Genomic DNA, 13,196 nt, shown 5'->3' with positions numbered 1-13,196 from the left:
TTCATGATCTGAATATGCTGCGTTTTGAGATAAGGAAGAGAAATTCATGAGGAGCTGACAAATTTAGATGTACCAGCCTTTCTGACTTTCTACCCACACTCATCACCTGTCACTCCCCTTGGACCTGCATCTGGACCTGTCACATGTGTCCTGTCTTTGCTATCTCTGCTTCACAAGACAGGCTGCGACTGCGTTACCTTCTGCTGCACGATGACGTGCACTCAACGTTTGGATTAGGAACAGCACTCCCCCCTGAAGTGAAGGCTCCCACAGCATGAAACCACTTTATTTCTCCATGCCACCAGTTTCTTTCGAGCCACCCCCAGGGACATCAGCCATATCAGGCAGTCTACATTGCACACATGTAACAGGGGAGGGTCATCCATTATGTTTGAAAGGGGCAACGCCTTCATCGCTTTTCCAGTGGAAAGGAACCATCAGCCGGACAGGATGAATAGCTTTCACCAGGTGGCAGGATTCCCACAAATGCATGGTATCCATGTGGGCATCGGGTGCTTTAAGTCAGCCTCATGGCGTTCATGAACGGTGAGGGTGAGCACCTAATGTTCAGGGGCTATCCGACCACAGAAACATAATCACGCTCATCAGTGGCCAGGACGCAGCCAGGGAGCCTTCACTGTGCTAAAGCCCATGAAGGAGGAGGAACATTGGGTGGATGGCTTTTAGGAGAGCAGGGCTATTCTCTGCATCCACGAATGCTTACCCCACTGAGAAAGCCCCAAACAGCTGAGGAACACCTCGGCCTGGGCACCTCACAATCTGGTTGCTGTTCTTCGGCTGCTATCTCAGCTGTCACATCCACAATATAGATAAATGTGCAATGAAGTTAGGCACTATAAAAGAGTATGTGCAAAAGGGCAATGGTAGTGTGCAATGCTTCAAATGGTACCTCCCAAAGGATGAGGGAGATCTCAACCTAGGTTCATGGGCCTCCCAACAAATTTGTGCTAAATTAAGGAGCACACTCACGTTGCTCCTGAGAGGTATCTTCCTCAGGACTTTTAAAAAATTTTTTTTTTTATTCGTTCACGGGATTTGGGCGTCGCTGGCGAGGCCGGCATTTATTGCCCATCCCTAATTGCCCTCGAGAAGGTGGTGGTGAGCCGCCTTCTTGAACCGCTGCAGTCCGTGTGGTGACGGTTCTCCCTGACGGGAGAACCGTCAGGGTACATGCTGAGAGGCTGTTTCCTCTGGCTGGAGAGTCTAGAACTAGGGGTTATAGTCTCAAGATAAGGGGTCGGCCATTTAGGACCGAGATGAGGAAAAATTTCTTCACTCAGAAGGTTGTGAATCATTGGAATTCTCTGCCTCAGAGGGCTGTGGATGCTGAGTCATTGAGTATATTGAGTATATTCGATAGAATTTTGGACACTAAGGGAATCAAGGGATATGGGGATATGGCAGGAAAGTGGAGTTGAGTTCGAAGATCAGCCACGATCTTATTGAATGCTGGAGCAGTCTCGAGGGGCCGAATGGCCTACTCCTGCTCCTATTTCTTATATTCATATGTTCACCTTCATCATGTCTTCTTCATCTGCATCCAGGCACAAGAGAACTAGGTAACTGCATTGACTCAAGTGAAGACTTCCCTCGATGCAGTTGTTATTTTTGCTTTAACTGGAAGGTGGCCTTCAGAAGAGCAAATAGAGCTTCTTTTGTTGCACATCCTGCAACTCTTCACCATCAGAGGGATGAGTATTGCCACATATCTCTGTGGTGCCATTGTGAACAATTAATCTGCTTTTCTGCCACTACAACTTCCCCTTTTATAGTGAGCTGCAGCCTTTAAGAGCTGCTCCCCCCACCGCATGCTAAATTTTGCAATCCTCAGCCAAGTGCACTGCAGACCAAGTTTTCTGGGCAAGCTTTTCCTCTGCCTGTAGCCCATTCAAAGTAAGGGGCAGAGGATATGTTGCAAAATTCAGCACGGTCCCGCTTTGCACCAACACAGCCCCACTTTTGCAGGGATTGTGGATAAAATCTACAGGATAGTACCTCAGATCTGACAATGGCAGAAAAAAATCAGTGGTGACACTTGGCTAATTTAATCAGGCTTACTGATTCGCCCAAGTACAGAACAGCAATGATCCCCAGAAACCCACAGAAAAACAATAACTTGAAAGGCAGTTTAAATGAATCACATCACTCAGATTATTTTTTCAATGTAACTGCAGCAGTAATCATGGATTTCTGACTCAGTTGAACATAAATCTGTAGAAATAACATTTATAACGTAAGAAATCACATAAAGATTAAATAAATCCTGCTGAATGATTAAAATTACCCATAGATTTAATGATTTAATGTTAGAAGTGTCTGAAGGCTTCCCCACAGAGGCCTACCTCTGTGTATGTGATCTGGGGCTTCAGTTCTATCTCAGTCCCAGAGTTGCTTTGCATGCTGGGGATTCCAGCACCTGTGGAAAAATTCTAGCCTAAAAATTAATGGTGGTTGTTATTGTATCTTCCCTTGGAGAATAATGTGAAGCAGTGAAAGAATTCATAAGAACATAAGAAATAGGAGCAGGAGTCGGCCATCCGGCCCCTCGAGCCTGCTCCGCCATTCAACAAGATCATGGCTGATCTTCTACCTCAACGCCATTTTCCTGCATCATCCCCATATCCTTTGATGCCGTTAATATCTAGAAATCTATCGATCTCTGTTTTGAATGTACTCAATGACTGAGCCTCCACAGCCCTCTGGGGTAGAGAATTCCAAAAATTCACCATCCTCTAAGTGAAGAAATTTCTCCTCATCTCAGTCCTAAATAGCCTACCCCTTATCCTGAGACTGTGACCCCTGGTTCTAGATTCCCAGCCAGGGGAAACATCCTCCCTGCATCTACCCTGTCGAGCCCTGTAAGAATTTTGTATGTTTCAATGAGATCACCTCTCATTCTTCCAAACTCTAGAGGATACAGGCCTAGTCTACTCAATCTCTCCTCATACGACAACCCTGCCATCCCAGGAATCAGTCTGGTGAGCCTTCGTTGCACTCCCTCTATGGCAAGTATATCCTTTCTTCGGTATGGAGACCAATATTGTACACAATACTCCAGGTGCGGTCTCACCAAGGCCGTATATAATTGCAGTAAGACATCTTTACTCCATACTCAAATCCTCTTGTAATAAAGGCCAACATATCATTTGTCTTCCTAATTGCTTTCAGTGACTCATGTACAAGGACATCCAGGTCCCTTTGAACATCAACATTTCCCAATCTCTTACCATTTAAAAATACTCTGCATTTTTGTTTTTCCTACCAAAGTGGATAACTTCACATTTTTCCACCTTATATTCCATCTGCCCACTCACTTAGCCTGTCTATATCCCCTTGAAGCCTCTTTGCATCCTCCTCACAACTCACATTCACACCTGTGACATCACCTTGTGATATCAGCAAACTTGGAAATATTACATTTGGTCCCCTCATCCAAATCGTTGATATATATTGTGAATATCTGGGGCCCAAGCACCGATCCCTGCAGTACCCCACTAGTCACAGTCTGCCAACCTGAAAAAGACCCGTTTATTCCTACTCTCTGTTTTCTGTCTGTTAACCAATTCTCAATCCATGCCAGTATATTACCCCCAATTCCATGTGCTCTAATTTTGTTCACCAACCTCCTGTGTGGGACCTTATTGAAAGTCTTCTGAAAATCCAAATACACCACATCCACTGGTTCCCCCTTATCTATTCTACTCGTCACATCCTCAAAGAGCTCCAATAGGTTTGTCATACATGATTTCACTTTCATTAATCCATGTTGACTTTGCCAAATCCTGTTATTATTTTCTAAGTGTCCTGTTATCACATCCTTTATAATAGATTCTAGCATTTTCCCTACGACTGATGTCAGGCTAACAGGTCTGTAGTTCCCTGTTTTTTCTCTCCCTACTTTTTTAAATAGTGGGGTTACATTTGCTACCCTCCAATCTTCAGGGACCGTTCCAGAATCTATAGAATTTTGGAAGATGACAACCAATGCATCCACTATCTCTATAGCCACCTCTTTCAAAACCCTGGGATGTAAATCATCAGGTCCTTGCGATTTATCGACTTTTCAGTCCCATTAATTTTTCTAGTACTATTTTTTTTTACTAATGCTAATCTCCTTCAGTTCCTCATTCTCGCCAGACCCTTGGTTCTCTAATATTTCTGGGAGTTTTTTTGTGCCTTCTTCCATGAAGATAGAGACAAAGGCCTCGATATTACCAGGGAGGCTGGTTGGCAGCGGGAGAGTGACTGGGCACATGGGTAACCCGCCCAGTAAAACCTGTCTGTCCCCCACGCTATCGCGGGTAAATTGAAGCTTAACGTGGCTTCCGGGTTTCCCGTCGGAAACCTGCGCAGTGGGCGGACTGCGCACCCGCATCACAGGCTGTCAGCTGGAGGAGCCCTATTTAAAGGGGCAGTCCTCCAATGGCTGCTCCTGCAGCAAAGAGTGACACAGAACCATGGAGCAGCCCAGGGGAAAGGCTGCCCCCAGGTTAAATGATGCCTCACTCCAGGTCCTACTGGATGGGGTGAGGAGGATGAGGAAGATCTTCTACCCGGCGGACGGGAGGAAGTGCCCTGCCTCTGCCACCAAGAAGGCTTGGCTCGAGGTGGCAGAGGAGGTCAGCAGCAGCAACGTCTCCCGTACCTGGATACAGTGCAGGAAGCGCTTCAATGACCTAACTAGGTCAGCCAAACTGAGTACACTTACTCATTCTCCTACACTCCGTCTTCCACATCACCGCCCCCACCCCACAACTCCTTCTGCACTGCCGATACTACTCCATCACATCACTCCTCACACCCACTCAAACCTCATCCTCAACTTACCTGCACTCTCTCACCTCCCCAGTACTCATCCCACCACTACCACTCAACCCAATCCTCATACAATGTCATAGCTCTGTCCCACACTCACCCTCTGATGCATCTCTTTCATGGTCAGCCGCACCCAAACCAATGCATTCAGCGCTTGGCCACGTCACCATCACTCACTCACACCTCTCTACTTTCTCCACTTATAGGAGAAGAGAAGTAAAATTGTGAGACAATGTTTGCAATGAGGTTTTGTTTATGTCATTGAGGGGACTGATGTTTGTGCTGCTGCCAGAATGGAATGTTTATGAAGGGCCTTAATGCTGAACTTGATCATTGCGACCGGAGTCAGTTAGTTAGCTAGACCCAGACTATGGTGAATGACCACCTGTTCAAGGTGTAGATCATTGATGATGGGTGAAATCTCCAAGGATGGTGCTACCCCAATGACGCTTCAGCAATAGTTACAAGTTGACTGTGAGAAGTAACTGGGGGAAAATATATATATTTTATAATTGGGTAGAGAACTGAGTAAAAAGATTTTGGAGAGAAAAAGAAGAACAAACAAAGAAAGGTAATTGCAAATTTTACAAACCCACTGTTGGAGGTAGACTAAAAAGAGCTGTAGAATGTAAATAACGGATAATAAAAGGTTTTGGGGAGGGAAGAACTGCAAGATAAATAGTCTTACAAGTAATATAAATGTGAGGCCTGTATCTTTCAGTATCAATAATGTGTGTAATAATTTTACCACATGTCAGTTTCCCTGTCTGGTTCCTTCCATCATGCTGACAGAGGATGTCTACTGAACAGTTGATGAGGAAACTCCGTGAATTGGAATGATAGCTTCTGGGAGGTGTTACTTGGAGATTGGCAATGAGAACACATTTTCTTATATTCAGGGTTAAGTGTCTTTCATGATTGGGTTGCAAAGAGACAAGCAGAACCATCTCTCGATGCAATAAGATATGTGTGCATGTTGTGGTAAGGAGGATGCTGGAAATACGCTTATGATAAGTTGGAGTGTTCACTACTCCATTCATGAGAACTTCCTGGTATCTCCTGCTTGCTTTGCAAGAGTTCAAACCCATGCTTGTTAGTTGTCTAATGAGCAGCTAGTGACCATTTCCTTTGAGGGTAAGTTCGCAGGGTCTCCTTGGGTTGAATTTTTTTCAAGATGGCCGGTGTGGTGGTGGAAGTTTGGAACACACTGCAGCAGACCCAGGAATCTGATTCCTGAGCCAGACAGGCCCACAGAAATCCTAGGCAGTGATGGTGATTGCTTCGGTTATTACTGGGACCTGGAAGGTAGACCAATCACGAGGAGCTGGGATTCTTGTACTGGGCTCCAAGTAACCCCACAAGACAATGCTCTAATGGGTAGGGTAAAACACCAGGAAGCTTACCAGTACTCGGTGCTCGTATGCTGCATGGTTTCAGCTTGGTCATTTCTAACAGTACCCCTGCACACATTTGAGAGTCCTTAAGCCTCAGCTCTATCAACTTGCACTTAAGTTCACTGAGGTTAAGTGGAGTATATCGTACAGGGAAAAAGTGTGTCTTCTATACTGGGCAAATACGATCTCTATGTGCATGGATTTCTCAGTCCCTTGACCTGAAGACTTAAACATAATGACGGATTGCCCCTCCCCGTCTCAGGCACCTGGATGAAAAGAAAAAAAGAAAGACTCGCATTTATATAGTGCCTTTCACAACCTCAGGACGTCCCAAACAGCTAATGAAGTCCATTTTTATTGAAGTGTACCCACTTTGTAATGTAGAAAACATGGCAGCCAATTTGCACACAGCAAGGTCCCACAAACAACAACGTGATAATGACCAAATAATCTGTTTTTAGGTGTTTGTTGAGGGATGAATATTGGCTCGGACATCGAGGAGAACCTGAGGGGTAAACTGGGCCTTGGTTTAATGACTCATCCGAAAGATGGCACCTCCGACAGGACAGCACTCCCTCAGTACTGCATTGGAGTGTCAGCCTAGATTTTGTGCTCAAGTCTCTGGATGTGGAGATGCCGGTGATGGACTGGGGTGGACAAATGTAAGGACTTGCACAACACCAGGTTATAGTCCAACAGTATTATTTTAAATCACAAGCTTTTGGAGCTTACCTCCTTCGTCAGGTGAGTGAAGGGTTCTAAAAACACAGAGCATATATCGTCAGAGAACAATGCCTGGTGATTACAGATAATCTTTCCAACTGCCCCCTATCACACCTCGGCTGGGAGACGATCACAGCAATCAAAGGAGTCGTTGGTGTTCAGACAGGTTAGCCACGGAAAACATTACATCCCAGTATACTGACTACACAATGGGTCAGATCACAAAGACAGAGAGAGAAAGAGACCCGAAAGGCAGAGAGAGAGAGAGAGAGAATGTCCAGTTGTATTAAAAACAGATAACTTTTTTTCGCTGGTGGGGTTACATGTAGCGTGACATGAAACCAAGATCCCGGTTGAGGCCGTCCTCATGGGTGCGGAACTTGACTATCAATTTCTGCTCGACGATTTTGCGTTGTCGTGTGTCTTGAAGGCCACCTTGGAGAACGCTTACCCGAAGATCGGAGGCTGAATGTCTTTGACTGCTGAACGCAAAATCGTCGAGCAGAAATTGATAGCCAAGTTCCGCACCCATTAGGATGGCCTCAACCGGGATCTTGGTTTCATGTCATGCTACATGTAACCCCACCAGCGAAAAAAAGTTATCTGTTTTTAATACAACTGGACATTCTCTCTCTCTGCCTTTCGGGTCTCTTTCCCTCTCTGTCTTTGTGATCTGACCCATTGTGTATTCAGTATACTGGGTTGTAATGTTTTCCGTGGCTAACCTGTCTGAACACCAACGACACCTTTGATTGCTGTGATCGTCTCCCAGCCGAGGTGTGATAGGGGGCAGTTGGAAAGATTATCTGTAATCACCAGGCATTGTTCTCTGACTATATATGCTATGCGTTTTTAGAACCCTTCACTCACCTAACGAAGGAGGAAAGCTCCAAAAGCTTGTGATTTAAAATAAAACTGTTGGACTATAACCTGGTGTTGTGCAAGTCCTTACACAAGTCTCTGGAATGGGATTTAAACCCTCAGCCTTCTGACTCAGAGGCGAGAGTGCTACCAACTGAGCCAAGGCCAAAAACAAACTCTTGTTTTTTGCATTCATGAGCTTGCTGTGTTAAAGCACTGAGCTTACAGAAACTGCACTCCAGATCTCAGACGGCACGTTAACACACACTGAGCACATATGTTAGCTCCAACCTACAGACAGATTTCATCCCCGATGCAATATTTCATCAAGTTTGTAAGAAGTCAGAAAAAAAAGGGATTTTTATTATTTATAAGTAAAGCAGCCTGTATAAATATATTTTTTAGAGATTCATAAAATTTCTTGTCTGCAGCCAGATTTAACAGCTGAAATATGGGATCAAAACCAGCCACAGCACATCTCGAGCCCCAGCATCATGTTTTTCTTACCAAGTATATCCACTACTAGATATATAGCTGAGTCACTCTGACTACCAACGTTGTTCTGAATTATTAATTGAATAACAGGATCTTGCTAAAGTCAGACCTTAAAGAATTCCTCTGCACTGCACCATCTTCTTAATATTGTTTGTTTCTTATATATGATTTAGAATCATAGAAGTTTACAACATGGAAACAGGCCCTTCGGCCCAACATGTCCATGTCGCCCAGTTTATACCACTAAGCTAGTCCCAATTGCCTGCACTTGGCCCATATCCCTCGATACCCATCTTACCCATGTAACTGTCCAAATGCTTTTTAAAAGACAAAATTGTACCCGCCTCTACTACTGCCTCTGGCAGCTCGTTCCAGACGCTCACCACCCTTTGAGTGAAAAAATTGCCCCTCTGGACCCTTTTGTATCTCTCCCCTCTCACCTTAAATCTATGTCCCCTCGTTATAGACTCCCCTACCTTTGGGAAAAGATTTTGACTATCTACCTTATCTATGCCCCTCATTATTTTATAGACTTCTATAAGATCATCCCTTAACCTCCTACTCTCCAGGGAAAAAAGACCCAGTCTATCTAACCTCTCCCTATAAGTCAAACCATCAAGTCCCGGTAGCATCCTAGTAAATCTTTTCTGCACTCTTTCTAGTTTAATAATATCCTTTCTATAGTAGGGTGACCAGAACTGTACACAGTATTCCAAGTGTGGCCTTACTAATGTCTTGTACAACTTCAACAAGACATCCCAACTCCTGTATTCAATGTTCTGACCAATGAAACCAAGCATGCCGAATGCCTTCTTCACCACCCTATCCACCTGTGACTCCACTTTCGAGGAGCTATGAACCTGTACTCCTAGATCTCTTTGTTCTATAACTCTCCCCAACGCCCTACCATTAACGGAGTAGGTCCTGGTCTGATTCAATCTACCAAAATGCATCACCTCACATTTATCTAAATTAAACTCCATCTGCCATTCATCAGCCCACTGGCCCAATTTATCAAGATCCCGTTGCAATCCTAGATAACCTTCTTCACTGTCCACAATGCCACCAATCTTGGTGTCATCCTCAAACTTACTAACCATTCCTCCTAAATTCTCATCCAAATCATTAATATAAATAACAAATAACAGTGGACCCAGCACCGATCCCTGAGGCACACCGCTGGTCACAGGCCTCCAGTCTGAAAAACAACCCTCTACAACCACCCTCTGTCTTCTGTCGTCAAGCCAATTTTGTATCCAATTGGCTACCTCACCTTGGATCCCGTGAGATTTAACCTTATGTAACAACCTCCCATGCGGTACCTTGTCAAAGGCTTTGCTAAAGTCCATGTAGACCACGTCTACTGCACAGCCCTCATCTATCTTCTTGGTTACCCCTTCAAAAAACTCAATCAAATTCGTGAGACATGATTTTCCTCTCACAAAACCATGCTGACTGTTCCTAATCAGTCCCTGCCTCTCCAAATGCCTGTAGATCCTGTCTCTCAGAATACCCTCTAACAACTTACCCACTACAGATGTCAGGCTGACCGGTCTGTAGTTCCCAGGCTTTTCCCTGCCGCCCTTCTTAAACAAAGGCACAACATTTGCTACCCTCCAATCTTCAGGCACCTCACCTGTAGCTGTCGATGATTCAAATATCTCTGCTAGGGGACCCGCAATTTTAGTGAATGGGCAACAGTTTGCACCCAAAAAAAAGAGCCTCATGATCCAGGAATGCATATTACATCAATTTAGGAGTTTAAACACTTCCAGCATTAACTCTCTAGAATTTGGTATGAATTCCTGAAATATACAAATTTACAGGGCTATGGGGAAAGAGCAGGGGAATGGGACTATTTGGATAGCTCTTTCAAAGAGCCGGCACAGGCACGATGGGCCAAATGGCCTCCTCCTGTACTGTACCCACTATGATACATTGGAGCACTGACCTGTATCCAAATGTTACTGACAAGGGCAATTCAACTCTTCAGGATATCTATACATAAAAGGGAGACACATTAGGACTGATAGTACATAATTCAGGTGGTACTATGTGAGCTGTAGGAGACCCTTGTACGAATTACATTGATAGTCTTACAGATTCCAAATCTTTCATTTATAGAATTAAGTGTAACTTGCTTGAATTACTTGTAGTGCTTGAACTTGCTTCAGGGCAATTCCTGAGTGCAGTAACTGGGAAATAATATGGGAGAGCACTGCTCTGTGTGATAAAATATTCATGTGATATCACACAGTGCAGGTTTCTGACCCTGTGACCGAACAATCTGATACCTACAGGATGGATTTCTTACATCTGCTCAGATGACAGCAGTGAATGAATGGAGGAAATTGGAGGGTAAATTTTCTGCTTTTACATTCCCGGTGTGCAGTGTCAGCAGTCAGGAGCCCACGTTGGGAAATTGTGCACACACAGCCCCTGGTTTACCTTCCATTCATTTTAATAGATGGAAAATCAGGGGCTGCAGATGTGTGATTTCCCACTGTGCGATCCCTGTGGGTCAGACTTCACACGAGGAAACATACAAACATGACGGACAGGGAAAGACCAGCTGCTCCATTGAGCCTGTCCCATAGTCATGTTGCAACTAAATGTCATGACCCCCAATGCTTCCACCCACCAGCCACCACGTAATCTCCTGGGAGAGCCAAAAAAGTACAGATTCAAAAAATGTTAGGTCAGTTCAGAGAAAAAATAATTCTAGATAATTCCTCTCCAATCCTCAAAGGCAATGGAAACAAGTTGAGGAGATCATAGTGGCCATAAGGCATATCGTCTACCTGTTGCATGCAGTGATATCAACCTCAACCAGAAACATGTCCAGCTGCCTTTTAAATGTTTGCAGCCAATCTGCACTCACTGCATGAGCCGGAAACTTGTTCCAGAGGTCGATGACCTGCTGTAAAATTAAAAACCATCTGACATCTGACCTAGTTCTGTGCTTACGTATCTTATACTCATGACCCCTGGTTCTCCCTTACCTATCCAATTTAAATAGTCTATCCACCCAGACACAGTCAAATCCCTTCATTATAATAAATACCTCAATCAGATCCCCAAAGTCTATGCTTTTTTAGAGTAAAAAGACCCAGCTCTCTAAGTTTATTGCGATAAGGGCTTTTGAACTCGGTTTCATTCTAGTGACTCTCCTCTGTGAGGAGACCGGAACGGCAAACAGCAGTGGAAAAATTAGCCTTTAAATTTAAAGGGTTGGAATTCATTTTTAGTTGATTTTGTTAAAACTGCAATAGTAAAATTGTTACATTTGGTTTGTATTGTTAATTATGCAATGAGGCAGTGAAGGTGATTTTCATAGCCCCACACAACTGTGATGCCTTGTGCATCACAATACAGACACTCCCCACCCCATCTGAAGCTAGGAAATCTTCTGAGAGAGGAGAAAAACCAGATAAAAACCCAGGCCAATTAGGGGGAAACAAAATCTGGAAAATCCCTCTCCAACCCCTTTTAGGCGATCGAAACTAGTCCAGGAGACCACACTGGCCCTGATTAATGTTATACAGAACCTACCTCTTGTACGAGGTGATCTCCTCTCCAGCCAGAAACAAGTCCAGCTCTCACTTGAAGGAATTCGTTCACCTGAGGAAGGAGGAAGCCTCCGAAAGCTTGTGAATTTAACATAAAATTGCTGGACTATAACTTGGTGTTGTAAAATTGTTTACAATTGTCAACCCCAGTCCATCACCGGCATCTCCACATCTTGAAGGAATTCAGTGAATCAGCGTTCATCGCATGCGCCAGCAGCCTGTTCCTCTGGGAAAAGAACCACCTCCGAACATCTAACCTAGTTTCAGCCTTGCATAACTTGGGATTACGGTCCCTGGTTCTCCCTAAACGATTTTGTTGACACAAACTGTCCACACAAACGCAATCTATTCCCTTCATCATCTTATAAACCTAGATCAAATCACCCCTAAATCTATGCTTCTCTAGAGTGTTGGGTTCCAGCTCTTTGAGCCCATCTTGGTAGATACAGGACAGTGTACAGGACATCAATGGCCAGCCACAGTGACTGATCCCATTGAACCCGACAGACCCAAACTCGTAACAAAGGGCTCAGCAGGAATATGAACAAGGTGAGCTGACAATATAAAAGGACTTCATTTATAAGCAAATATAAACGACTGTTCAGGGATTAAGGAGGGAATCTCGTTGTTGAAAATGAAGGTGTGATGGGAATGTTAAATAAACAACTTGGGCCTGAAAATCCGTGGGCGTGTTCCCAGCAGTAGCACCAGCATTGCACCCGCTGGTGCCCTCGGGTGCTGGCTCCACCTAAGTTTGTGGGTTCAGTGGGAGGATACCTTATTTGCCTGACACCTCAGCTGCTTGCCAGCCTCACACTCCGACACCTGGAGGGCAATTTTAACACCCAAGAATGGGTGGGTTGGGGTGGGTGGGCAGTAAAAATAGTTTGTTTTTGGAGCGGGACCACATCCCAGCTTGAACGCGCCCACTTCTGGGTTTATGCCAAACGAGTTTGGACGCGTGCACGCGACCGACACCCGGAAGTCCCATCGCCACTTAAAGCTGGCGGTCCGATATTTAAAGGGCCAATTCAGGTAATTGAAACACTTGAGCTACTTAACTTTCTTGTGGATTCTGCAACAGGGATGGATTTAACGTCTCCTGAATGTGCCTCCCGTGGCTTCTGAAACACACCATAGAAACGGAGGCGAGATGCAGCCGAAGCTCATTTGGCCCTTTAAACCAGTGATTGACGCATCTCAATAAAAGGTGAGCTAGGCACTCAGTTCTCTCAGGGAAATCTTTGGCTGGGAGTTCTTTGCGTTTAGACTGAGATTTCATTGTTCAGACTGACAATTCTTGTGTCCAGACAAATTT

At 44.7% G+C, this 13,196-nt stretch overlaps 1 long non-coding RNA gene across 1 annotated transcript in view; it reads left to right on the top strand.

The window, feature by feature from the left end:
• Positions 1-13,196, top strand: part of LOC137321294 (uncharacterized) — an 88,650-nt gene that overhangs the window by 52,385 nt on the left and 23,069 nt on the right. The window contains exon 2 of the long non-coding RNA XR_010962772.1: positions 12,963-13,088. This is a non-coding gene — a long non-coding RNA (uncharacterized lncRNA). The remainder of the gene's footprint in view (positions 1-12,962; positions 13,089-13,196) is intronic.

This window comes from Heptranchias perlo, chromosome 4 (genome assembly GCF_035084215.1).
Source record: "Heptranchias perlo isolate sHepPer1 chromosome 4, sHepPer1.hap1, whole genome shotgun sequence".
NCBI lineage: Eukaryota > Metazoa > Chordata > Chondrichthyes > Hexanchiformes > Hexanchidae > Heptranchias > Heptranchias perlo.
Note: the sequence above shows the minus strand (reverse complement) of the source record. Positions and strands in the feature narration are given on the sequence as shown.